Source organism: Anolis sagrei, chromosome 4, assembly GCF_037176765.1.
Source record: "Anolis sagrei isolate rAnoSag1 chromosome 4, rAnoSag1.mat, whole genome shotgun sequence".
NCBI lineage: Eukaryota > Metazoa > Chordata > Lepidosauria > Squamata > Dactyloidae > Anolis > Anolis sagrei.
Genome location: NC_090024.1, coordinates 190,238,363 through 190,265,199, shown reverse-complemented (window position 1 = coordinate 190,265,199; position 26,837 = coordinate 190,238,363).

Below are 26,837 nucleotides of genomic sequence, written 5' to 3'. Positions count from 1 at the left end.
TTCAGCTGCAATCTGGCAGCTCTAGCTAATACTTGTTTAATCCTCAAGAGTAAAAATACCCAAAGTCTTCGCTTCTAGGAATAGCTTTAGGCCATGCATCATTACAGGATTCTTTTTTGGCATCTATAAATACTGTTTGTAACAAATCCTTCTAATGTAATGAAGGAAAGAAAAATAACAAACAATAAGTGTGCCATTGGATATTAGGACAATCACTTTTCTTGTACCATTCAGAAGGTAAAGGTTTCCTCTTGACATTAAGTCTCGTCGTGTCTGACTCTGGGGGGTGGTGCTCATCTCTATTTCTAAGCCGAAGGGTCAGCGTTGTCCATAAATGCCTCCAAGATCATGTGGCCAGCATGACTCCATGGAGCACTGTTACTTTCCCATCAGAGTGGTACCTATTGATCTCACATTTGTTTTCGAACTGCTAGGTTGGCAGAAGCTGGGGCTAACAACAGGAGCTCAGCCCACTCCCTGGATTTGAACCGCAACATTTTTGGTCAGCAAGACCAGCAGCTCAGTGGTTTAACCCACTGTGCCACTGGGAGCTCCGGTACATATCTATAAAAGATACATCCATGGAAACATGAAACTATAGTAAATAGTGAACCCTATTGAAATAATGAACCTTAAGGAAATGAACATACTACAGAATCATCCTAGAGGACCTAGAAAGTGACTAGAGAGAATACCTCTTTAACATTTCTAGGTCCTCCAGTACAATTCTGTGGTCAACTTCTGGTGAAAGCATTCCACAAAATCAAAAGACTCAGAAAATATCTAGATAATACTTTTTTTTTTCAAACAGTGAAATGTTGGGTACTGGTCCAACAGATATAAGAACTGTCCTTTATTCAAGTATTTCCCAGCAAAGATTCAGTACTGGGGAAATATTTCACAAAGTAAATTTTGGCTGCCATTCAGATACTATTAGGGCAAAGCCTCAGTTACTGTGTGGGGAAGTTGAGAAGGATTTTCAATAGGACTAATATTTGGATTTTGAGTTATAAGGTTGCAACCATCAATGGCTCTTTGTCATGATCACTATGTATCATCTCCAGAATAAGCCTCTCATGAGCCAGAGCGGGCAGCCACACTCATGTCCTGCTGGTGGGCTTCCCATAGGCGTCTGGTTGGCCATTGTGGAAACTGAATATTGTTGGTCCTTTGGTCTGATCCAGACCTTTGGTCTTCCTATGTTCTTAAGAGTTTTGAGAATTCTGCCTCAGTGCAAGGGTTCAGATCGGATGACCTTCTGGTTTGTTCCTGACCTACAGCCTTAAGTCATTTGATCATACTGGCATGTAATCTGTCAATAGCAGACAGATCTTTTACCGCCTCATCTGAAGGCCTGGATTGCACGAGCCTGAAGTGCCATTTAACATACAGTATCAGTTCTTCATCTGCCTGAGAGCAGATGACTTCTTTGCCATGTCCATAGCATGCATGGGTCAGAGGAAAAGCAAATGAGAATGCAAAATTGGCTTCCTAGAGCTAATTTTGATAGCAACGTTGGATAAGGCAGAAATAATAAAGAAAGCTCTTTACATCTCCTATGCTTCCAGAACAGTGGGGGCTTGCCTCAGTCATGCCTGTCACACGTTCCCTTTGTCACCTGCTTTGCTATACTAATGAGAAAGGCCAGTCATCATTTGTCAATGTCCCCTTCCACCCGCAGTGACTTTTGCAAAATGAAAGTACAAGTCTTTACTTTGTCAGAAGTTTTGACAAAATATCTGAAATTCAGAAAATCTTTCCTTTAAAAAAAAAAGTGGAATGCAACCAGCTGGCTGTGAGTTGACATTTTAAGCCCTTTTTGACCATTAAAACATCACTTGCGCTAGCCTTGTTTCACCACCAGCAATTTACATTTTAAATAAACAAGAGAGTGTATCCTTTCTGCAGGGGAGAAAGTGCTGTATGCATGTTTACATGTGCAAAGAAAATCATATGATGTGTATGCTGGAACACTGTACAGATCACAATTTTTAAAGTTGTGCTAAAACAAAACATACTGCAAAACAGTGGGGCATTCCTCACTTGAGATATTATAGCCATGGTTGTATTTTAAAATATTACAGGTGCTTTGTGATGCATATACACTCATGCAAAGGAGATTTGAACTTGATTGGTGCCGTAAAGGACTGCCTGTGTGTTAAGGACTTTTTGAAATAAATATTGCAGTAGATTGCAGCTCTAAAGGGGGTGTGTCATAAACCACCCTTTATGTCACAGCCACTAATAGATACACTGGACCCATTGTTTTGAATGACATTTCCCTCATTGGCGAGGGATGAGGCTGGGGGCAGCAAGATATTACTGTTTCCAGTGGCAATAAATTATTATTTAAATATTTAGAAAATGCATTATTTGTGCAAAGAACCCAAATTATGAAGAAATAACATCGAAGACTTATGCAATTAATGGAAAACATCAAATGAGAGTGCACCCAGCAGCAGCAACAATAATAATTTATAAAAAAATTGTTGGAAAAGGCCTTTTTGAGTCCAACTCAATGCCACCTCTTACTGAAGAATCAAGTCATATCCATGAGGAAAAACACTTGCCACCATTTTGAGAGTAACCAGAGAAGGAAACAGAAACACCTGGGTATCTGGGGGTGTTTTTACATGTTTAGGAGGTTTTCTGAATAGTCAGACTCAAATGAACACAAATGCACTTCTTCCCCCCCCCCCCCAAAAAAATTGAAATATTGGGGACTTTGGGGTTGCAAGAGAAGGGTCTGAGGGTTACATACAGCCTCCAGACTGCACTCTGGTCTAAAGAATTGCTCTAATTTATTCAGTTTCCAGATGCTGACCACAACAACTTTCTCAAAGCTTGAACTTAGCATTAGCCATTGACCACAGCAATGGCACCGTAAAACCACACAAGGAGGAGATGTTTTCATACGAGGGGCGTTCATTAAAAATTTCCCCTGATCCACTTCCTGTGGACTGAGAGCAATGAAACTTGGCACAGTTATTAGTCCTTCTCTACATAGGTACTACCTGGGGACACATGTCTCCCATCTTTTTAAGCAACTGTAAACCCCTTGCTTGTAGAAGTCAACGAGTTGCTCCAAAAGCCATGTTGTGACTTCAGAAATCAGAGTCACATCATCTGAAAAATGCTTACCCTTCAAAAATAACTTCATTGTTGGAAAGAGGAGGAAGTCCAATGGTGCAAGGTCAGGTTCATAAGGGTGATGTGGTAGAATTATACTACTCTATGTTGGTCCCAAAATACTGTGAGCATGACCTTGCCTGCTGAAAGTTGGGCATGTGCCTTCTTTGGAGGTGATGGGTCATGATACTTCCATTGTGTCGACTGGTCTCTAGTCTCAGGATCATAGTGATGGTATCAGCTTTCATCCTGTGTGATCGGTCTGTTGAAAAGTTCCTCCTGATTTCCATGACACATCGTCAATAGAGCCTGAGAGCACTTGACTCATTCCTGCTTCTGGAAAAGTGTGAGCAGCTGGAGAGCCAGTGAGAGGATACCGTATGCATGTGAAAATGGTCTTGGATTACCACTTTTTCAATGGACTCCCACATGACATTTTGGGCTAGGTGACAAATGGTTATGTGGCTATTTTCCAAAATGGTGACCTCCATTTGCTGGATGGTGTTTTCATCAATAGCAGAGTGAAGTTCGACCACATTTGAATTGACGATGCCAGTTCTTGACTACTCATATGATGGCGAATCATCACCATAAACTTCATTCATCTCGTCAAACGTCTCCTTTGGGGTGTGGCCTTTCAAGTCAAGGAACTTGATGACTGCTCTGTATTCCACTGAGTCCATTATTAAACCTCATGCCACTTCAGCACCTGTAAAATCAAGATAGTTATCAGTTCTGGGTTGTAAATTGACACGTAACCTATAGAGACTTATATCATTACACGTGTGCTGTTTCAGCATCCTGTGATAAATAGAAGTGGGTCAAAGGAAATCTTTAATGAACATCCCTTGTAGTTGTTCAGAACATGTATGAAAACACCTGTGGTTGCCATTGCTATCCTAGGGTCCTTCCAGATAGGCCCTGTATCGCAGGATCTGATCCCAGGTTTTTTGCTTTTTTTTTTTTTTAATAAATAATCTTTATTCTCATTTTCAATATTATTGACAACAATTGATACGCATTAATACACATTCTTACGAAAAAGACATTTACATAAGACAATGTTCAGACATTATACAGAGAGCACATGAGGAATAGGAATAGGGGGAAAGAAGGGGAGTGGGGGGGGGGGTGAAGGGACACGGGGGAAGGGAAGCATAAGAGGGGGGGGGGTGTGATATAGTTAAAAAGAGATATTGTGACTTCCTAAATAGTCTGCAGGATCATGCGTACTTTTTGGATTTCCAAATCTTTCTTATCTACCTTAATTCCACTGGCTTTCCCACCGCTGGATTGACACGGTGTTTATTTTATTTCCTTTAGGAAGGCTTTAACTGGGCTCCAATCTATTGTTTTTTTTGAACTAGTATCATATAACATGTTTGCTAGCGCGTCCATTTCCATTAAGTCTCTAAGCTTTAGGAGCCACTCTTCGGAGGTTGGCAGAGTTGCGTTTTTCCACTTGCAGGCTAGGACGATTCGTGCCGCAGCCGTTGCATGGTATAGTATCTTTTCCCTGTTGGAATCAATATTAAAATCCAGTAGATGAAGGAGGTAGTAGTCAGGTTTTCGATCGAACTTTATCTGAATTATCTGTTGGGTCTGTCTGTGAACCTCGGACCAAAATTTTTTAACTTCTTTACACTGCCACCAGCAATGTATAAAAGAGCCCAATCGATTGCCGCATTTCCAGCACTTACTGCTTGCCCCCTTATAGTATTTTGCTATTTTTTGGGGCGTCAGATGCCAACGAAAAAACATCTTACGCCAGTTTTCTGTTATTGTAGCTGATTTGGCAAACCTGATTTTTTCCTTCCAGATGTGTTCCCATTCTTGGAGGAGGATGGTATGACCTAAATCTGTTGCCCATACGATCATGTTCTCCTTGACCAGCTCCTTTTCTGTATCCCATTCGAGCAGCTTGCTATAAAGTAATTTGATCAGTTTCTTTTCTTTGGCCATTATTAAATCCCAGAAGTTGTCCGGCGGAGCGAAGTCTTTTTTCTTGTCTTCTTTAAATGCTTCCGCGATTTGGAAGTAATGGAACCAGGATAAATTTTCGTCGATTTTTCTTAGGGAGTCTATAGATTTTAATTCCCACTGGTTGTTCTTCTTTGTTATTAGCGTTTTGTATATGTGCCATTTGTTGCTGGGTAGTTCCCTTTTGTGGTGCGCTTCAATGGGGGAAACCCACAGAGGTGTCTTTTGGTATAGGTAGGGTTTATATTTATCCCATACCTTGAGAAGAGCCGCCCTTATAGTGTGGTTGGAAAAATTCTTTTCAACTTTGGCCTTTCCATGCCATAAATAGGCGTGCCATCCTCTTCGGATATTGAAGCCCTCTAAGTTTAGTAGTCTTCTCTTCTTTAGTGTGGCCCAGTCCTTTACCCAGGTTAATACGCAGGCCTGGTAGTATATTTGTAGGTTCGGAAGGCTCCATCCCCCTCTTTCCGTCGCATCGACCAGAGATTTATATTTGATTCTGGCTTTTTTGCCGCTCCATACTAGTCTCGTAAGGTCTTTCTTGCTTTAAACTGGATTACATGAGTCCACACTGCCAAATAATCTGGGATAAACAGAAAACCTGGGATCAGATCCTGGGATATAGGGCCTGTCTAGAAGGGTCCCTAGATCCTGAGGTTTTAGGACCTGGAGATGGCTCCTGGTCATATTACAAGAGTAATGCTACAAAGGCCAATGTGATTAAAAGAAACCACAGTTAACACAGAGTACACTATTTAAATTAGCATAAACACTTTTAAAGACAGTTTTCTTGCTCTTGAGATTTTCCCCCAACACCTTTAGAACTAGAGATGAAGGCCTAGGCCTTGAAATCTGGGAACCTCATTCTCACACACGCGCACACATGGAAAGACAAACAGCCACTCTCCACAATTTTCTTCATGTAGCTCCTCCTGCTCCCAATAATAGAACATTGAAAATGCCAGATGATAGGGAAAATAATCTTTAGAGTAGTTTATCCTCAGCAAAAAGGTTAGCTTACGCAGAAATGACTCATGGACAATCCTATGAAGCAATAGTTTCAGAAATTTAAACACATCTTTGTACATAAAAGGCAGAATGGACTATGACAGATAAGATCCCTCACCACATTTGTTCAGCAAGAATACACAAACATAATTCAGAACTGTGGGTTTAGAATGCCCGTCCAAAACATTTCCCCACAATTTCCTTAGTCTCACTTGAGTAAACATATTTCTCAAGGGCTACAAACAATATGTACTTCTGGAATAAACCTTCCATAAGAATGTCTTGTAAAACAATTTTATCAGTAGCTCTGGCTGAGATCGTTAGTAAACAGACTAACACAACCATCTCTTTGAAAGCTACTGCCCAAATGAGGACAGCTGGAGGATTTGGGTAAAATCAGAAAAAGTTATATTTTTGGACCATAAGTCCCAGAACCCCTCTATCAGCATGGACAGTGTCTGTACTGAATGCATAATTTTAGGAGCTCTAATCTGAAAAGAAAGCTCTGGATAAAGTACTTATGTGAATAGAGTTTTTGTTGCTAAAAGCCAAATATCTGAATTCCGTGATAAATAACTATGATTGTATCATTGTCAATAAAAAACAATTTATCTCTAGTTTGTCTCTGATTTTTGTATTCAAAATACTAATCTCCCAGCCCCTCTGTTGTTTAACTCTTCTAATTAGATGTTAATTTTTTGAGGAGAGAACTGAGGAATTGGGGGCTTTAATGTGGCCACAATGACATGCGAGTAACCTCTCTAGTTGGCAGCATTTTGTTTTTGTTGCATGACCAAAAAACCATAGTTAATTCAGCTGAATTACATGTACTATCAGCTGCATCTAGCATTTAACCCATTGAGACATGCTGGGGACAACAAACCAAAGGACTGGTGACCACCCAGTCCCTTTAAACACCCAGTTTGTGGCAGCCCATGGTAGCAAAGAGTCAAAAGGATTCTCAACTTTCTTTCCCCCTACAAATACCAGCCTACTGGTTGACACAGAGTACATACATCTTAAACAAACACTTGGCTCGGCTGTTTATCTCCACAGCCTTTAAACAAACTTTTTCAAAGGTTTCTGCTGATATGAGAGATTTACTGAAAACCATTCACCCTTCTTAAAAGCCTCTCAGTTTATGCTGCTATGGACGAAATGAATACCATTTTTGCCTGGAGTTTTCTGTCTTTTGACCACATGTTTATCCTAGGAGCCGCCACTGGCTTTGATAGGAAAGCAACAGGGGCATGAATCTTTATGAGAAAAAAATATAAAATAAACCCAGAAACTGGGTGTGTAGGAGGGATGACTACAGAGTTTAGTTCTAGTTAGTTTTACACACAACATGTCTGCTTCTTGGCTGCAGTATCTCATGCCGTAATCCCACAACTTGCATCATTCCAGTCAAGTTATTCATCCGGCCAATTGACTCAGACATCACCAGATATATATTACACATCTTGTATCAAACACAAACCCTTGCCTGCAAAGAACGTTTGCCCTGGTTTTAGTAAAATTAATTCAAAAGTCTGCTGAGTTCAAACAACCAAAGCAACCCTTTCACCCTAGAAAATTCTTTCTGCCATTTGCAAATGTCTTAGGCCTTCTGATTTTTGGTCCATAACTGTACCTTTGACCAAGTTTTTGGTCAAAGGTAACCTTGCATGGATACTTATTTGAATGTTTGCCTAATCCTGTCATTTAGAGACCCTCGACTGGTATACTTTCAGCCTTATGGATTATTAAATTGCATAGAGGGAGGGCTATAGTTCAATGGCAAAGTGCATACTTTTTATATCGGCGATTCTGATTTGGAAATTATTCTGCAGGATCTGTCTCTACATTTACTTCTGATTGTTCTCCTCATTTCCCTGCAAGTCTTATTGTTACTTTCACCACAGAGTACACCCCAAACTCAGTTTTTTGTAAACTATCTTATCAGAGAACATTTGTGCCAGGCAAACCAGCAACCTTCTGTTTCATAGCAGGCCGGCTTGCTGTCATAGTCAGAGTCCCTGGTGGGGCAATGGGTTAAACCCTTGTGCCAGCAGGACAACTGACCAACAGGTCAATGGTTCGAATCTGGGGAGAGTGGGTTGAGCTCTCTTTGTCAGCTCCAGTTCCCCATTCGGGTACATGAAAGAAGCCTCCCACTAGGATGGTAAAACATCAAACATGCAGGCGTCCCCTGGGCAATGTCCTTGCAAACGGCCAATTTTCTCACACCAGAAGTGACTTGTAGTTTCTCAAGTCACTCCTGACATGAAAAAAGAAAAGCTTCCTCCCATCAGTTGTCATATTCAAAACTCTTAATATTATAATATTATCCAAAGCAGAGAACAGGACAGAAAATATGTCAGGTTCAAAGATTGAGCATAATTTCTATCAAGGCATCTCACAATATGAAGTTCATCACAGAGAGGCATAAACTGTTTTCTGCAGCAGAATTCATTAAGTTCAAAAGCTATTATTTCATTTTGGGTGAAAGGGTGGAGTTTCCAAATCTCTATGGTTGTTATTATTTTTAATGATAGGCTTTGTGTGACTCTTCTGTTCCAAAACTTTGACATGGAGGTGCCCTTAGTTAGTGGTAAGCATAAATAAATGTGAATTAAATATGAAGTGGGAACAAACAACTACATGATGGGGGATCTACAGCCAAGTGGTTTTCATACTTCATGTGGAGAAGATCCCAAAGCTGAAAGTAAACAATGTTAAACTCTGTAGATACATGGCTGGATTTCATTAGGTAGCTCTGCATTCATTTGAATCAAAGTGACTTCTTCCCACAGGATGCAAACTTTAGCCCTCATCACATGGAGAAATTGCCCCCTCGTAGGACATTTCTGCCACTTTTCAAGCATGGAGAGGCACAGAGCCCATCACATGATGTTTAATTACTTCTAGCCATCATGGATAAGCCCTCCTCAGCCTTGAAATACAATTGATGTGTCCTACAAAGAGAAGCTCTGAACATGGGTGAGCAATCTTGTTCTGTGCTCCTAGTGTACATCAGATCCTTAGTTCCAGCTGGAAAACCCATGGGATGGGAAGTGTCTAACTTACCCATCTCATTTTGTTGTCACACACTGGTGTTTTGAGGGGTGCTCTGATGGGTAGTCTTTTAGGGAATGTCTGGGGCTTGAGAAGGAAAGCAGCCCATAGAAATGTCTTAAAAGTGGGGCTTGGGAAGAAAAGGAGCCAATAGAAAAGGTGTCTTAAGAATGATGCCTTGTGTCACCTCATTTATTTATTTATTTAGCAATTTTGTATACCGGTCTTCTCACCTCTGACGAGGGACTCGGGCTGGTTTCCAACAGTAATATCACAGTCATTAAAACATCATATTACATATTAAACTAAAACATTAAAATAGCAAAATACAATCAAATCAAAGTGGATGTTTGAATCAGAGGAGGGAGGAGGCAATCCTGTGTGATGGGGGTAGGTAAATTCTCCATTTTCTTTAAAGAGAAGATCTTCCCTTTTTTTAAAAAAGTAAGATGGAGAGGTCAGAGAAAATGTTTCCTACCTTCACTAGACATACAGACCCCCATGCTTCTCAATGCCCATGTGTTAAGATCCTTTCAGTTGCTGTCAACTTTAAAGCAGAGTTTGGAAAAATTACATTTTAGGACTGGTAGTACTTCTACCCCTCTCCCTAATGGCCAGCATGCCTAGTAGCTGTTTTGGATAGGAAATATTACCAAGAGAGTTATGATTGTTAGGTAAATCGTTAAATTATAGAGAGGTAATGGAAGCACTACAATTGTATAGTAGTAATAGAAAAAGTAGCACAATTATAGCACTGTGATTCCACTATAGCTGCGTTGGCAATATCCAAAAATTCCTGGGATTTGTAGTTTGGTGAAGAATTCTAAAAGGAGCCCCCAATGGCACAATGGATAATAACCCGTGTGGCAGCAGGACTGAAGAGTGACAGGTTGGAGGTTAGAATCCAGGGAGAGCGTGGATGAGCTCCCTCTGCCAGCTCCAGCTCCCCGTGTGGGGACATGAGAGAAGCCTCCTACAAGAATAGTAAAACATCAAAACATCCGGACATCTGCATACAGTGAGAATGATCCCCCCCCCCCACAAGTTAAAACTATTGACCACTCATTAAAAAAATAGACAGGTAATTTATTCCTGTAGGCCTTTAATGTAGTTGCAAGATGATCACTTTGTGAGCTTTTTCACATTTGGTGATCACTTTGTGAGCTTTTTCACATTTGAGGGTGTAAAGGCAATTGAGAAGTATCTATCTAAATAAATAAATAATATTCCATATGCACCATTGACCTATAGTCGGTGGTGCATCTCTTACCCCTGCTTTATTATCACTTTTACTTGTTAGAGAATAATGGCAGACTGCAGTAGTTTGTTGCATTGCCTTCACTTCATTTTTTCCTTTTGCCATTGTGGCTAAGATCCTAGATTATAGGGATATTGGTAACAAGAGAATCTTATAAAGCAGTTATATACATACAAAATTAGCAGGGCTGAAATTTAACCCTGTTTATGAACAAGTTGGTTTATTTGGATGCTCAGCATTTACATGTAACCCAGGAGGAGAGTAAAGGTCAGAACAGAAAATGCTGGTGTTTATTTATACAGGAGAGCTTTGTGAACAACATGTTTTTGGTGAAACTTTGGAAACAGCAGCAACCCAGCCCATAATAAGGGTTGTTAAACCTGTTAGACTCATACTTTCGAATACATGCAACTCACAAATGCAAACAACAGGGCACACAAACCCACATTTTTTTTGCTCTTTATGTATACAACGAAAGGCACACACATTATTTCCACACAAACAACACACCCAACCACCAAACAACTCTATAGTAAAAGGCCCCATTAAAATCAAGTCTTTTCCGAACGGCAGTCCTACAAATTACTGTGTCAAGATCTTGAGATATTTCTATTTCTTTGACAGCATTACTCTGAATCTGAACAAAATATTCTCTGGAAATGGGATGTTTTACAATTTTTAGACTGTGTTTTCTTGACGTGTGTGTGCGTGCATTTGTGTATGCATGTGTATCTCCATCTGAATTTAAAAGTATTTAACATTTCAAGGGAGGACATTAAACGCCATATTCTTTTTCCATTAAAGACGTTAGTCCTACTGGCTCTCCCTTACAAGGGGCTCTACATACAGTCTTCTCCGAAGCATAAAGTCCAGATGAAAGAAATGCCATTCAAGGAGCATAAAACATGTGTGAAATTCAGTGTTGTCTCCTACAGGTACCCCTTACAGACTGTAGATTTAATTCAACACCACTTTAATTGCCACCTCTGAATGCTTTGGAATCTGGGGATCTGTAGTTTGATGAGGCACTAAGCACCTTTGGCAGAGAAGCTAAAGACCTTGTAAAACTGAAACTCCCATGAGGGTAAGTAAAGATCCTTGTTTTTATGAGGTGGAGGCTAACATGGGCTAGAAACAAATTGGCTTGATGGAACAGACATTGTCCCAAGCTTGGCCTGGATTTCCCCTACATTTCCCTCCATTTTTCCTGACACATCCACCCATATTTCACTGAGTTTGCAAGAAACAAGAGTCTTGACTCAGAGTTCACCTTCAATCCAAACCAAAAACCTAGATCTTCACAGCCATTTTTTGCTGCCCAGTTCAAGTTATGCAAAGTTCTCTTTCTGGTATGGCAGACCAAACATCACAGCATCCGCAGTGTCATACTTTGTTGTGGAAATTCCTCAGAACACACACAAGGATATGATACAGTTTCTTAAATCAACATAAACTCTGAACCACAAATAGGGAAACTGACCTTTTCGTTTAAAACTGTTGCAATGTTCCCATTCTCCCACAGTAGCTTGGGAGCATAGAGGACAATTGCTAAAAACTTTGCTATATCTTTTAAATTTCATAAGCTAGAAATTGAAATCAGGATGGCTCTGTATGTGTGTGTCTTCAAGTTCCCTGTCAACTAATGGAAACCCCTCAGGGCAGTGGTTCTCAACCTGTGGCTCCTCAGATGTTTTGGCCTTCAACTCCCAGAAATCCTAACAGCTGGTAAACTGGCTGGAATTTCTGGGAGTTGTAGGCCATAACACTCGGGTTAGAATTTTTCTAGGTAAGAACTACTCCAAAGTAATTTTACCTCCTTCTTCTGAAATCTGCCTGGTATTTGTTGGCAATCTCCTATTCAAGTTCTGACCAGAGCTGACCCTGCTGAGCTTCCAGGATCAGACAGGATCTGGTGCCTTTGGGGAATTTAGGCTATCAATCAGGAAAAATAACACTGCCAAAATGTCTTGCTTCTTTCACTGATGTGTTTACAACAGTTGAAATCAGTCCTGCTTGAGTATCTACCTTCAGAAAGGCATCTTTACTTCTTTAAATAGTTTTGAGAAGGTCCTGGTTATTAAAGGCAAACCCAGAAGTCTTCTTTGGACATTTTATTCACTGACATTTTATGGAGAATCAGTATGAAAGAATGGAAATGTATATCCCTGCAGGCATCAGTAGTAATAGTGTCACATGATAGACCGGTTCTGGAAGGCACAGCATCAAATCAGAACATCCAAATGTACATTTCCCACTGCTCCTTGTGAATAGAAGCGAACAGTTCCAAGATTTTCTATCTCTTTAAGTGTTGGAAGTGCTTTTCAGCCCTTCCCATCATTATAGTTCCCAGGCCTCCTTTCTTGCAATAGGTATTCCCATTGCTGGAAATTGCTTGGCATGATCATTAAGTAAGTAAAGTCCTGGATGGGCCTTCTCTCCTCGATTCTGGAATTCACTTTCCAAGGACATCAGGCATGCCTCATCTCTGGCAGTCTTTAGGAGGAGTTTGAAAACATGGTTATTCCAGTGTGCCTTCCCAGAATAATGAACCCTTAGCACTATGTCCTCTAAAGCACCTTATACTGATTTAGCACTGTTTGTATGTTCCCATCAGTGCCGAACCTCCCTATCTTGTTCATGCCCAGCATTATTTTAAATTTTAATTACATTTGGCCCAGCCATAGATTTTAAATGTGTGTTGTGCTATTGTCAATGTTTATGCTATTTGTGCTGAGATTTATTTTAATTGCTTTGTATTGTTGTTGTTATTGCTTGTATTGATGTACTGAGGGCTCGGCCTTATGTAAGCCGCACCGAGTCCCTTGGGGAGATGCTAGTAGGGTACAAATAAAGTATTATTATTATTATTATTATTATTATTATTATTATTATTCTTTCAGGGTGAATATAGTTGATCTGGAGTTTTAAATATCTGCCTATCTATGGTATTGACACTAGAAAATAGTCAAAAACAGTCATATTTCAGAATTTAAAAAGGACACCTAGTTGAGATCGTACATTATGTTACCAAAATATAATTCAATATATGATTCATTGGTTATGTTACTGCACTCTTCTGCTGAACACCAACACTGTTCAACCAATTGTGTTTGCTGTTTCTGCAGTCCTAGTGAATGAGGCACGGATACGCTCTCAAGCAATTACATGGGCAATAGTTACACTTACGGAGCTCCATGTACTCGATATGAACAACTCCATGCATACAAGAACTTATGTGTGTGAAAATACCAAAAACAAGCCAGTCATTGTGTCAAGTAGTGTCCACTTGGGTCAGTTCTTGTTCTATGATCTGGGAACAGCTTCATATACATCTTTTTGTTTTTGAACAAATTCCTAAGGATGGATGAACAGGCATGCCGATATGTAGGCAAGTTAGCTAATCCAGTATGGGCAAACTGTATTTAAAGGAGTTTTCCAAGGGGCAGAATTGCACCCATCCACCCACCCACCCATCCATTTCCCTCTGGTCTCATCTACACTAGACAGCTTAGTCCAGTGTAAATATGTCCTGAGGAGGTATGCATTTTACTTCCTCCACTGCTGCTGCTTCTCCTACTAGGCACAGAGCACCATCTGAATCCCTGATTATGGCAGACACCTCTCTGACAATGGAATGGGTTACCCACATGATCAGAAACAAGGAAAGAGTGCCCTGATCTGGCATCAGTAGATATACAGAGACACTCGCTGGAACACCTCAGCAAGCGAGAGTCCAAAAGTGGCAGGCTCAAACCCAGAACCTCAATCAATGGCTGATACCAAATGAGAAACTCCCCCCTGGGCACACAGAAAACTGGGCGACTTGGAAGGCGCTGAACAGACTGCGCTCTGGCACCACAAGATGCAGAGCCAACCTTCAGAAATGGGGCTACAAAGTGGAATCCTCGACATGCGAGTGCGGAGAGGAGCAAACTACTGATCACCTGCTGCAATGCAACCTGAGCCCTGCCACATGCACAATGGAGGACCTTCTTGCAGCAACACCAGAAGCACTCCAAGTGGCCAGATACTGGTCAAGGGACATTTAATCAACTACCAAATTCACACATTTTGTATTTTCTCTGTTTGTTTGCTTTGTTCTGTTAGAAATGTAATATAACTGACTGGCTGCCCTGACACGAGAAAAAAAAAGTGGCACCTGTGATGGTCAAGATCTTGGATGGAGCTCTGTGGCCAGGTAATAGCTATGGTAGCTGTGACACAAGCATGATCCATCCTCTTGATGTCACCTCTGTCCACTCTGGAAAGTGTATTAGTCTGAATTTGACCCAATCCACTTTCCAGACTGGACAAAGACCTGGAATACTCTGGAGTTTCCAGCAAACTCCAAAGCTGGTGTGCATTATGGGGACAGCCAGTGGTTCATTTGCGCTGAATATGGGTGTTTTTGTGGACAAGCTCCCCCCAACTCTCAATTTGTTAGATATATACCTATGTAAAATTACTATGCATGTCAATAAAATATGTAAGGCAGCCCTGATCTGTTTTTACAGTTTCTAATATTTCTATTTGGCTACAGATGCTGCCTTTCCTTTTATAAGACTTTTGATGTAATATCAATAATAAAAGGGACCAAGTTTATTCCCAGAAGAATTCATAGAACATTGGTTCTTTAAAATACAAAATGTACAGTACATGAAAAATAAATTGGCATTCCTTGAAATTAATTGTGAGATGTTTGATATATTATTGTGTGCTGCTTTTGTTTTTGTTTTATATTTCAAAAGGTTCAAGGAAATAGTTGTTTGAAAGAAATTTGTCATTATTCCAAAATACTGATCATGGCCTCGCTAGCTGGGTGCAAGGTAATTGGAGATGGTATCTGAAACTTAAAAAAAACTATTGTTTTGTATTACCATAAATAATTACTAAGAGAAGAAAATTCATTAAGCAGCTTTGTTGGGATCTAGGGAAAGGTCATGGAAAAGTGAATGGAAAAGCTCTTTCTGACCATAACGGTTTAAGAACAAAGGCTCACCTATATAAACAAATATCTCCAGTTTGTCATCCTTATCAGTTAGTAGGAAAATAGTTTGGGACTTTTCTCAGAATAGTAATTTGAGAAAACTGGCTTTTTGCAATATGCAAACAAGATTGCCATTACATTTTAATATTATTAAAAGTGATAACATTAAACATTATACACATTTAAATTATATACAACTACTCTTTTCTAGTGAATTGTCTCTCATGTTTCCTTGCAGAACATGTTGCTTTCTTAAGTTAAAGCAAATCAAAACACAGCGGCTGTGTAGTCCATGATGTTTTCCACATGGCCAAGGGTGAAGTGATCATGTTAGTGCTGAATTTGACTTTTCTTTCTGCAACTCTACATGGACATGCCTCAGTCTTCAATTTCTGACCACACTCAGATAAGACTATCAGAATGTAATACATATTAGGTCACCCTTGAAGACTGTACAAAAACTGCAATTTGTGCAGAGTGTGCCAACTAGACTAGCGTAATATAATACAGTCCACATTTTGCAGTGACAATTTCACCCTGAGTCTGAGATACACCAGAATCTGCTGCACTGCACTATTTGGCTTAATTCAAACTTTTCTGCAATTTTCTTTAATATGTCATATACCTTTAAATGCACACTAAAATGTGCAATTTGTGGTCGCTGCAGTTTTGAGTCAGCTTGGAGCCGCATTAAATGGTCAATGTAGATTGTGGGGGGGCATAGTTTTAAAATAAATATATATAGCTTTAAAAGCTGCAACTCTTCATTTAAACTTAACAGCTAGGCTATTTGCTTGTTTAATATGTTTGTATCCTGTTAAACTTGTTTTACTGTTGTAATCTGTCATTTTTTATTTGACACTAATCTGAGATCCCATGATAAAAGGTGGGATAAGAATTTTTTACTAGATAATTTTTAAAAAAATCCCAAACAGACCACTCCCTGATTCCAATTAGTTTTGGGAGTTTTTTTTTCCTGCCAGGGTTAATAAGAACTCAAGGGGAGGGAAAACTTTTCAACCATCCCACAGCAGGCAAAAAGGGGTAGCCCCTCCCCCTCACTCCACATGCCACCTTACTAAACCCACCCCCCAACAGCTGTGTTGTAGCAGTGGAAAAAAAATCCAAGACACATTAAATGCAATCCTGTATTTAACATCACGTCTAGATTGACCCCAATTGTGTTCACACCAAAGTTCAAAAACATAATAGATACAGCCATATTTGGATCTGGTCTCTCCAGGGGCTAAATCATGGTGAAGTAATCTAAAATATGACCCTCTGAGGTGCTCTTTGGACAACATCCAATGGTAGATCTCATTCTTGTGGAGCTGTAAATAGAGCAAAAGAAGAGCTTCCATGCAAAGTGAAGATAACATTTTTATCCATGCATTTTAGCATTGCTCAAGTCTTTCCAAAGACCAGACCTGCAAATTGCAGGGGGGAGTTGGGGGAGAAGGGAGACAGATATTTGAACGATTTTCCTCTGCAAATTGTATTTAGCCATGTGCATGCATGTGTGTCTTGGAAACAGCCTGCAGAGGCTGTTAGTGTGACTGCCTTTCTGACTTCTTAACTTGTCAGCATATCCTAAAGTTTATAATGCACATGCACACAGGACGTGAGCCAAAAAGGCTGTCTAGCCGCAGATCCAGATGTGGGGGCCACTGCACAGCCAGCCAGCTCCGCTCTCCCTGAAACGACTTTCAGACTAAACAATTGTGACTTGGCTGTGAGAGGCAGCGTGATTCCAGATGCTGCTTTCCTTTCACATTGCTTTAATTGGGCTGGCAGGCGCAAGGGCTCTTTCAGTGAGAGGAAAGCTTCCCCATGAGACCACAATGTATTGGCAAAGCTCCCACACTGCTACCTTAAGAGAGAGGAGGGAGCAAAAAGGAGGAGGACAGGAGAAAAGGAAGGGAACAAAATCGAGAACAAGTTTCCAAGGTGTTTATGGCTGCAAATGGCTGTTACTTTACCATTTTATCTTCCAAAATTGTCACCTTTTCATATTGACTTAAAATCTGAAAAAATGGGATACATGGTCTTATCACTAATGAAATATTTTGATTGATCAGTAGTACAAACACTTAAGCTCAATCATTGCTTGATGTGATTGATGATTATGGACTTATAATTGTGGTACCAGAGTTTAGGAAAGTTCCTTCTTTGGACAATAACTTTCAGAATCCTCCATCTAGCATGAACACTGGAAGATTTTAGGAGCTGACATCCAAAAAGGAACTTTTTAAAACTTTGTTAAACTGAGCCTCCATATCCTTGGTCTGTAACAAGCCAACTCTGATACCTCGACTTACCTAAGTCCTTTAATTTTTATCTAATTGATATATTAATATACCTCTGACTTACCTCATGTTTCTATGGAAAATTAATACCTGAAACATTGTGAAGTCCACCTCCTGGTGGAGAAAAAACCCTCAAACATCCACTATAGGTTTGAATACCCTAAAGGCATCGGATCCCACTTGATCTTGGAAGCTAAGCAGGATCAGCTTTGGTTCCTGGATCACCATTAGTCAACAGGAGACTTGAAAGTATATATCCACACACCTATTCAGGATAGTTTTTTGCTTTTGGATGGTGCACAAATGGCAATCTTCTGATGACATCTTAGGTCAGGGATACAGGAGGAAGTTTTCTGCCCAGGGACTCTCTAGGGATCGCACGTACTACCAAAAATGCTAAACAACATTCCAGAAGAGAAAAGAAGTCCTCTTCTGGTTGTGAGAAAGATGTGTTTTGATGTCAAATGTTGAAGCAGCAACAGGGCAGCAATGTATTCAGAAGATAGAGTGTTGCTTCCAAGGGCTATCGAAAAAGGCAATTCATTATTTTTGGAAGGGCCAGAAAGCAGGCTGTCCAGGGGATTCAAAAGGGATCAAGGCCACAAAAACAGTTCAGGGACTACATGTATGACCTCAGAGCCACACCATGCCCACATCTACCTGACAAGGATGAGGACATTGTGAGTCCATGGTTCAAATTTCCACTTGGCCATGGAAACCCACAGAATGGCCTTGGGTAAGTCACACTCTCTCAGCCTTAGAGAAAGGCAGCAGCAAACCTCCTCTGAATAAATTCAGTAAAGAAAATCCTGTGATAAGTTTGACCTAGTGTTGCCATAACAACAACTTTATTTCTATCCCGCCCTATCTCCTGAAAGGAATTCAGGTGGTTTACAACAAAAATTGGCAAACATTATAATAAAAACATAACACAATGCATCAAATCATGGACAGTCAAATCAACAACATTAAGGTATATTTATAAAATAACTCAAAAAATAACAAATTGAAAATATAAATATAGAAACAGATCAGAAACTACTGGAAGGCACAAAACCATTGACAGAATACATTTCCATCAATCACATTATAGTTGGCCTTTGTATGTGAATTTGTATAGTGCCCTTTCATACTATGAAGGAGCCCCCGGTGGCGCAGTGGGTTAAACCCCTGTGCCGGCAGGACTGAAGACCGACAGGTCACAGATTCGAATCTGGGGAGAGGTAGATGAGCACCCTCTATCAGCTCCAGCCCTTTATGCGGGGACATGAGAGAAGCCTCCCACAAGGATGGCAAAAACATCAAAAAAAATCATCCAGGTGTCCCCTGGGCCACGTCCTTGCAGACGGCCAATTCTCTCACACCAGAGGCGACTTGCAGCTTCTCAAGTCGCTCCTGACACGACAAAAAAACCCTATAAAATATAGCACTATTCTCTAGTTTAATTACCAAGTGAATTATTTGGAAAACAACGGAAGATCTTTAAGAACCTCTAGATTTGCAAATGTTGTTACCAATACATCAGCCTGTTCCATCAGAAATCTCTTGCCACACATTGGGAAAATCCAGAAGTCTGTAATGATTTTTAAAATTTTTAAATAGATCAGATGTTTTGTAGTCATGCTTAGTGGCATACGATGAAAGAAAGTCAAACTGCTTCTTTCATTGGGCCAGAAACAATCATTCAAAGCTTCAGTCTTTGGTACAAAAAGTTGATACAATGAGACATATGCATTTTAGGCTTCTAATCTCTCTCTGTATGTTTAGTTACACACCATTCCAGTGGCTGGTTGTGGAGAAAGAAACTTTTCAGTCTTGCCCAATGGGGCTTTGGAAAAAATAGTCATAATAAAAGAATTATACCAAGAAAGGGTTTTTTAAAAAAATACTCTTAGCGTTTTCCCACTTTACTCTGGGAAAGACTCTGGACACTCTTATTGCAAATTGGATGGGCATTCTCCAAAGCAGAAGAGGCCCAGACTCAAAGGCATGCAGAGGGCAAGTTGTATGGCGGCATGCCGGCACTTTGAGGCCTGCCTGACAATCTTTTCTTTGTTTGTTTTCCTTAAAACTGGGAGGTCTGAATTCCTGCTGGATACTGTATTTTTAAACTCAGGAAAAGCAAGTCAACCACCTCTTTTCAGGCAAAGCACACAGGAGTGGCAGGTACTTCCTAGAAAACAAGGCATCTCGGGATGAGGGTTTAAAAGGCAAACAGAAGGTAAAAGGTGTGTGAGGGAGGGAGCACACGTCCTGCCAAATCCCCAACTTTACTTCTCAAGCCAAGTTGGCTAGGAAAGTTAAAAAATAATCAGGAATATATTCTAGACAGAAAAGGCCCCAACCATAAGCTACGTCTGCACCCTTACAAGTCCCTTTACTCCCAATTTTTAAAAAAGAAAGAGAGGGAGAACAGAAGGAAAGTAATGCCTTTTTTGTGTTTTAAACCTTTTTCTCTCATTAATTTTTTTTAAAAATCCTCCAATAAAAGGAAAACATGGAAAGAAAAACAAACTATTAGAAAAGAGAGGAGGGAGGAAATGTTATTTAAAAGGTTACCAGACCACATCATTTTCCAATGATATTATATACTCCCTGCAGTATCCAAAATATATATGGGCCTTATGCCAAGAATGTATTAAAGGAGGAAAAGGGGGGAAAAGAGGCATGCACACATACAGCATAGACACAACATCTGGACAGAGGCTGAACAAAACCTCCATTTATCACACTTAATCCTGCAATGAAGCAGTCAACAGTTTACTTCTGTTTTGCTAGTTTAGGCCCTTTCATGCTTCTGAGATGGAAAAGTGCAAGTTAAAAGCTTTGAATTAAGTGTCCTTTTGTGAGGCTACTTTCAGCTTTCTTATTATAAAATTACATATATATATTCCTTTCATTTTTTGATACAATTGGCTAGTGATCTGTGGAGATGTAACACAGCCAATATCCCAATGTGGCAGCTTATAGACAAGGAGCCGCGATGGCACTATGGATTAAACCCTTGTGCTGGCTGAACTGCTGACCTGAAGGTCGGCGGTTCGAATCCGCAAGATGGGGTGAGCTCTCATCTTTTAGCTCCCACTTCCCATGCGGGGACATGAGAGAAACCTCCCACAGGCATCCCCTGGGTGACGATTCTGCAGATGGCCCATTCCCTCACACCAGAAGCAACTTACAGTTGCTTCTGACATGATTTTTTAAAAAGCTTATAGGCAAAAAAAATGCATAAATAGGAATGGTTGCTAGACTCAGTGGAAAACCATCTGGGGTATAGTGTGAGGGTCAGTTCCCTCTTTGTCCATGGCATGCCAACATGAAATAGAAGCCTTAGACAAGATATCAATAAGTAAATAAATAAAGAGTATACATGAATTACATATGAAGCCCAAATCTGCCAGCAGATACATAAGGATTTGGTGTCTTCTTTCTCTAACTACTTTCTCTACAGCGTTAAACCCAGTTGAAGATACCAGATCCCATGAACTGCATCATAATTGCTTGGTACCTGTAAAAAACATCTTAAACTTTATTTTAAAGCTGGCCAAATACTAAATTAATGGAGCTAACTATATTTAGGAGCCAAGTTGGAAAAACGTAGTTCCAAGATCCAGAAATTTGCAGGTCTGTGTAAATTTCAATACAGTTCCAGAACTTGTCATCCCTCAGCATTCAAGCTTCATCCTGAAATAATAAGAAGGGGGTTAAATTCTTAAGACATTACATATTTTTAGATATGGGGGTCTTTTTAAATTTGTCTTTGGGCCCCATTGGCAAGCTTTTTGGCTAAACTTTAGATCAAAAGGGAATTAAAAGAGAAAACAGCAATATTTCACACTCTAGTAGTTGAATCATGGAAAACAGTTCATAGTTGAGATGATGGTGAACTCCCGAAGTTAGCAATATCCATATAGCATTTTTGTATTTATTTAAATGTTTCATATTACTATCCTTCCTCTATGGATCTTGGCAGCAGGGTATGTCAATCAATAGAACAATTTTGTTTACAGTGATTAAATCAAAACCAATGGGAATCTACACTATAATAGCCCAAAACGTAAGCAGTGATCACTAAACCTCAATTACCTGGGAAAACAGCCAAGTTGTAATCAAATGAAGACAACGTTGGTGACAATCAGACCAAGGGGGAAACATTGTACATATGACCAGAGTGCCACAACTGAAAAGACCCTTTTCCAGTCTCCATTTGGTGCACTGCCCCCTATAGTGAGACTCAGAATCCCCTTGTGACATATCGGGTAGATATACAGTAGAGTCAGTATACCTAAATTCCTCTATTTTAGAAAGATGACATTTCAGGCTTAATTACCTATTTTGCATTGCTGCTGGTACACGTGCATATCTTCTTTATGTCCACTTCCAATCTCTAAAATCAGTCAAGAGTAACTCAATTAAAAAAAATAATTCCTGTTAACTATACCATCTGTGCACCATCTTGGAACAACAGGAATATGTTCTTGATGGCTGCTTCCCATTTCTGGAATTTCCTTCCTCTTAAAGCTGCTGTGTGTGCTCTTCCGTCATTGACACAAGACTCAGAAGTGTTTTAAGAATTCATTAACCAGTTTCAAGAATGTTAGTATCAGTGGAGCATGTTAACTTAAGTTTGTATTTGTCTTTTAACTATTTCATTTCATAAATTTTGCGATCTGATGAAGATAGAATTGGATTGTTGTAGGTTTTTCAGTCTATATGGCCATGTTCTAGAAGCATTCTCTCCTGACGTTTCGCCTGCATCTATGGCAAGCAACCTCAGAGGTTGGGAGGTCTGAGGATGCTTGCCAACGATGCAGGCAAAATGTCAGGAGAGAATGCTTCTAGAACATGGCCATATAGCCCAAAAAACCTACAACAAACCAGTGATTCCAGCCATGAAAGCCTTCGACAATACGAGGATACAATTGTTTGATAATGTGCCAATATATGAAAACAGGTATTCAGTAACAGGTGAACTCTGACTTGTTTACGAGTATCCAAAGTGCTTGGAACTAGAAGTGCTATTGCTTTTGGGGGAGAAATTGATTTTGGAATATCTTTGTTTGCATATACATATACAATGAGATGTCTTGGAGATGGGGCCTCATTCTAAACACAAAATTCATTTATGTTTCATATACACCTCATAAACATAGTCTGAAGGTAGTTTTATGAAATGATTATGTATACTGAACCATGTATCACTATCTCAGCCACCCATGTGGATTATATTTTAGTATATGGATAAGAGATGTTCAGGTTAAAATGGGTTAAAATTGTTTGAAACTATTTAAACCATGGGTTTGTGTATAGTTATTTAGACCAAAACGTTTTAGTGAAAATGACAGCAACGCTAGCATCAACTGGACACCAAAAGAGGGTGTTCTATAACTGGAATGTCTCAGTAAAGAAAGTCTCCATTCAGATATTTATTTATTTATTATTTGTTTGCTGTATTTATATACTGCCCTTCTCAACCCTGAAGGGGACTCAGGGGGGTTCACCGTGTTCACAGATAGAGTGTGTGTGGTTCCTGCTGGACAACTCTTTAAGTGATTGAACACAAACTTGATAATTGCTACTTTGGACCTCATCCCCATGAGTTGTCTTCTTAGTTTAGCATAGAGTATTGTTACATTGCATTTAAAAAATTGCACTATTCTTAATGATTAAATTAATTTAAAAATTACCATGCCAGCAGGATTTTGGAAAAGAAATAGAGCAGTACAAAACCACCCATTCCTCGATGTCACTGAAATGAATCAATCTGAAACCATATCTCATTCCATGTGTAAATAAGTGGTTTCTCCCAACTCCATGCACATCGGGAGCTCAGAAGATAATTTCTCCTGGGCTCCAGTTCCCAACTCACACCCCCTCCTAGCTTCTGCATACTTCTAAAACAGTTCACTGACAAAATACCCTGGATGAAAGGCAAAAATCTATTTGCATCATATGATGGGCTCCATGGGACTTTGTCTATGACATTTTTTAGAAATGTGTAGAAACCTGGGGGGGGGGGGGACTTGCGTGTGATGAAGTCCTTTGTCAACCATGGATGTCATACATTTCCATTGTCTCTTACTGCTGTTCTGAAAATTGCAACGCTACACCCTCAAATTTATGCTTGAAGCAGCTCTATAGGTTCAGTTGAAAAGTCCTTCATAGGAAAACTCTACAACTTCCGCTGAAAGAGCTGAGTTGTCCACATTAAGCTGTAAAAAGGGACACTGGAAGAAACTATCCAAAAGGTTTGGTTGAAGAAAGCTCTCTGAATTGAGGGACATCTCTCTGAATTGAGGGACTTTAATAGAGGTGCCTTCTCAAAAAGTAAAAGATCTGTTTATCCTAGAATATTATGTCCCTTGCTTACCTCTTGCATTTAGCATACTTTGTTTTGTGAATGATCACTGGAAAGTAAACATTGGCTTAATGTTGCAAGTTTGATTGCTGAGATATATCTCTTCAAGTACATTCCATTAATGGAGGAAAAACTGGTTAATCAAGTTAGTCACAGAAATAGCCATTTGCCTTAAAGTCTAGTTTGACCCTGGATTGCAACCACTAGCTCAAATCCATGAGTTGACTGAGCTACAGTTTAACTAGTGTTATTGAGAAGTTTAAGCAAGTTGCTTTTTTGATTAATGGCCAAACTGGCAGGAGAAGTTGGGAAGTGCCCAAAATGTAATATTTACAAATTCTGTCCCCTTGTTATGTCCTGTGGAAGCTTTCATCTTGTTCATGTAGCAGTGGTAGTGACCAGGAAATGATTAAATGTCAAAAAGTTACATAGACTATGTGTTGGGTTATGGCTAATATACACAGCCAATTATGGGCAGGGGGTGTTCTCCTATAAAGTTTTCCATTACTCTGAAATCTATGGCACATTTGTATATCCTTTCTGAAAGGGGAGGGGATGGTATTTTCTTGCCTCTACCTGCAGCTCCAAAGCTAGATATGGAGTTATTAGATAACTGATGAGAAATCTTCATGAAATTCCAAGGGGGGAAAAGTCCTGGAGAGTCCATCCAGCAGTGGACAGAATCAATAATAATAATAATAATAATAATAATAATAATAATAATAATAATAATAATATAGCATTTACATATTTTGCCTGTATACATGTATTACATTTTTATATTTATGGAGAATAGCACTTCTGAATAAATATAGGCTCCATCTATACTGCCATATAATGCAGCATCAAACTGCATTATATGATCAGTGTAGACTCATAATGCAGTTTAACTGCATTGAATTGTATTGTATTGTATGAATCTACACAGACCACATAACTGCAATTTCAAATTGCATTATATAGCTGTGTAAATGGGGCCATATTCTATTTGATTTATAGTTTTAACATAATTTAGAAGAAACAAGGCTTTCCCCACTTATAGTGCTGCCATTCTAGAATTTTCTACATAATCACCACCACTGTCACCAACACAATAATCTAACTTCTAGTGTTTTCTATGCTTTATACATTTCAAATATGTTCAGAATGCATTGTCATCCATCAGTACTAATGAAAGAAAACCACTTAGGACATATTTCTTTTACATAATCCTGAAGTTAAGAAGTGGCCCTGAAAAACTGTTTCTGAAGATGTATCCACACCTCAAAGTTATAAGAGTTTGATGCCACTTTAATTGGCTTCATTCTATGGAATCCTGGAATTTGTTGATTGGTGAACTGTTTAGAAGGCACCAATATATTGGTTGGAAATGATAGTTTAGGGAAGTGGATTAATAGTAACTGGTAAAGAATTCAATATTATTCTGCCAACTATAAACCCCAAGATTCCACAGGATGGAACCATGGTAGTTAAAGTGCTTTCAAATTTCTATAATTATGTAATGTGGCTACACTCTAGCGACCTTATCAGATGGCCATTTGTAAAGTGGGGGACAGCGGGGGGAATTGTGGGGCAGTGGAGGGAACCATCACACTGTGTTCCTTACCATTGGGGTCCGTACGTCTCTCTTCCCACAATGTTTCCTGTCTGTCCCCCCTTCCAGTTTGCCTCCTCCAATCACACCCCAGAGAAGTACTTCCAGAGCAGCTTCAGCATGACTCCATGATGAAACTGCCAAAAAAACCGTACCACCACCCAAAAAAATAGTTGGTGGTGAAATACAGGAGACATCTTATCTTTTGATAGAAATCTATTGGTCGATCTGGCTGCCTGACACTTCCCCCTGTGTGATAAGTTAATGGGGAAACCAGGACTGTGGAGGACATATGGTGACAGGTTCCCATGCGCCCTGGGCAGGGACCGCCACAGTTGCCACAATCCACAGCAATCTTCCATTATTTCAGCAGTGAGTGTGAGGAGCTCCTAGGTTTCCTTAGCTTGAAGCAAGTTTGAAGCATGATAGAAGACAGAAGCCACCAGAAAATGCCAATCTGAGCCTCCCAAGTCACAGCATGGACCAAAGTGCTATGTCTTGTTCCAAGATATGGTAAGTCCAAGAGAAAAGATCTCGACAGTCCAAAGGCTAAGTTGGCAAGGTCCAAGCAGAGAGCAGCCAAGAGCTATCCAAAGATAGACTCAAGGCAGTTCAAATGCAAGCATAAAGGATCCAGTCAGGGAGCAGGCAAGTCTTGTGAAGGTAGTCTGAAGAGACTGTTAAAAAGAGTACAGTGTAATGGGATTGCTGGAGCAGACATCAGAAGAGGACCTGTCAAGAACTAGACGCAGTAGATGATGTTCTAACACCCTTCCTGACCTAGAATTGAGAAATATGATTTTCCTCAGGCCTCACCTGCTGGCAATTTGCTAAAAGTCTTTCTCATGGGCAGTCACATTTCCAATGCCTGTGTTAGTAGTGCCCAAAAACTGTTGTACAACATAGCCATGCTGGCTGGGAAATTCTGGAAAGTATAGTAGCCTTTAAAAAAAAAGCCAAAATATTTCCCCAGCTGTTTTGAATGAGGAGGTTGCATTTAGAAATCATGGTTAACAGTCACTGATAGAGCTATCCATAATTATTATCCACATTGCAACAAGAAGTGGAATAAGAACTGAGAAAGCTATGTAGAAATCAGTAGTAATAATTTTTAAGACCCAGCATCCTGGGTCTATGCTAAGACAATTGCAGAGGGA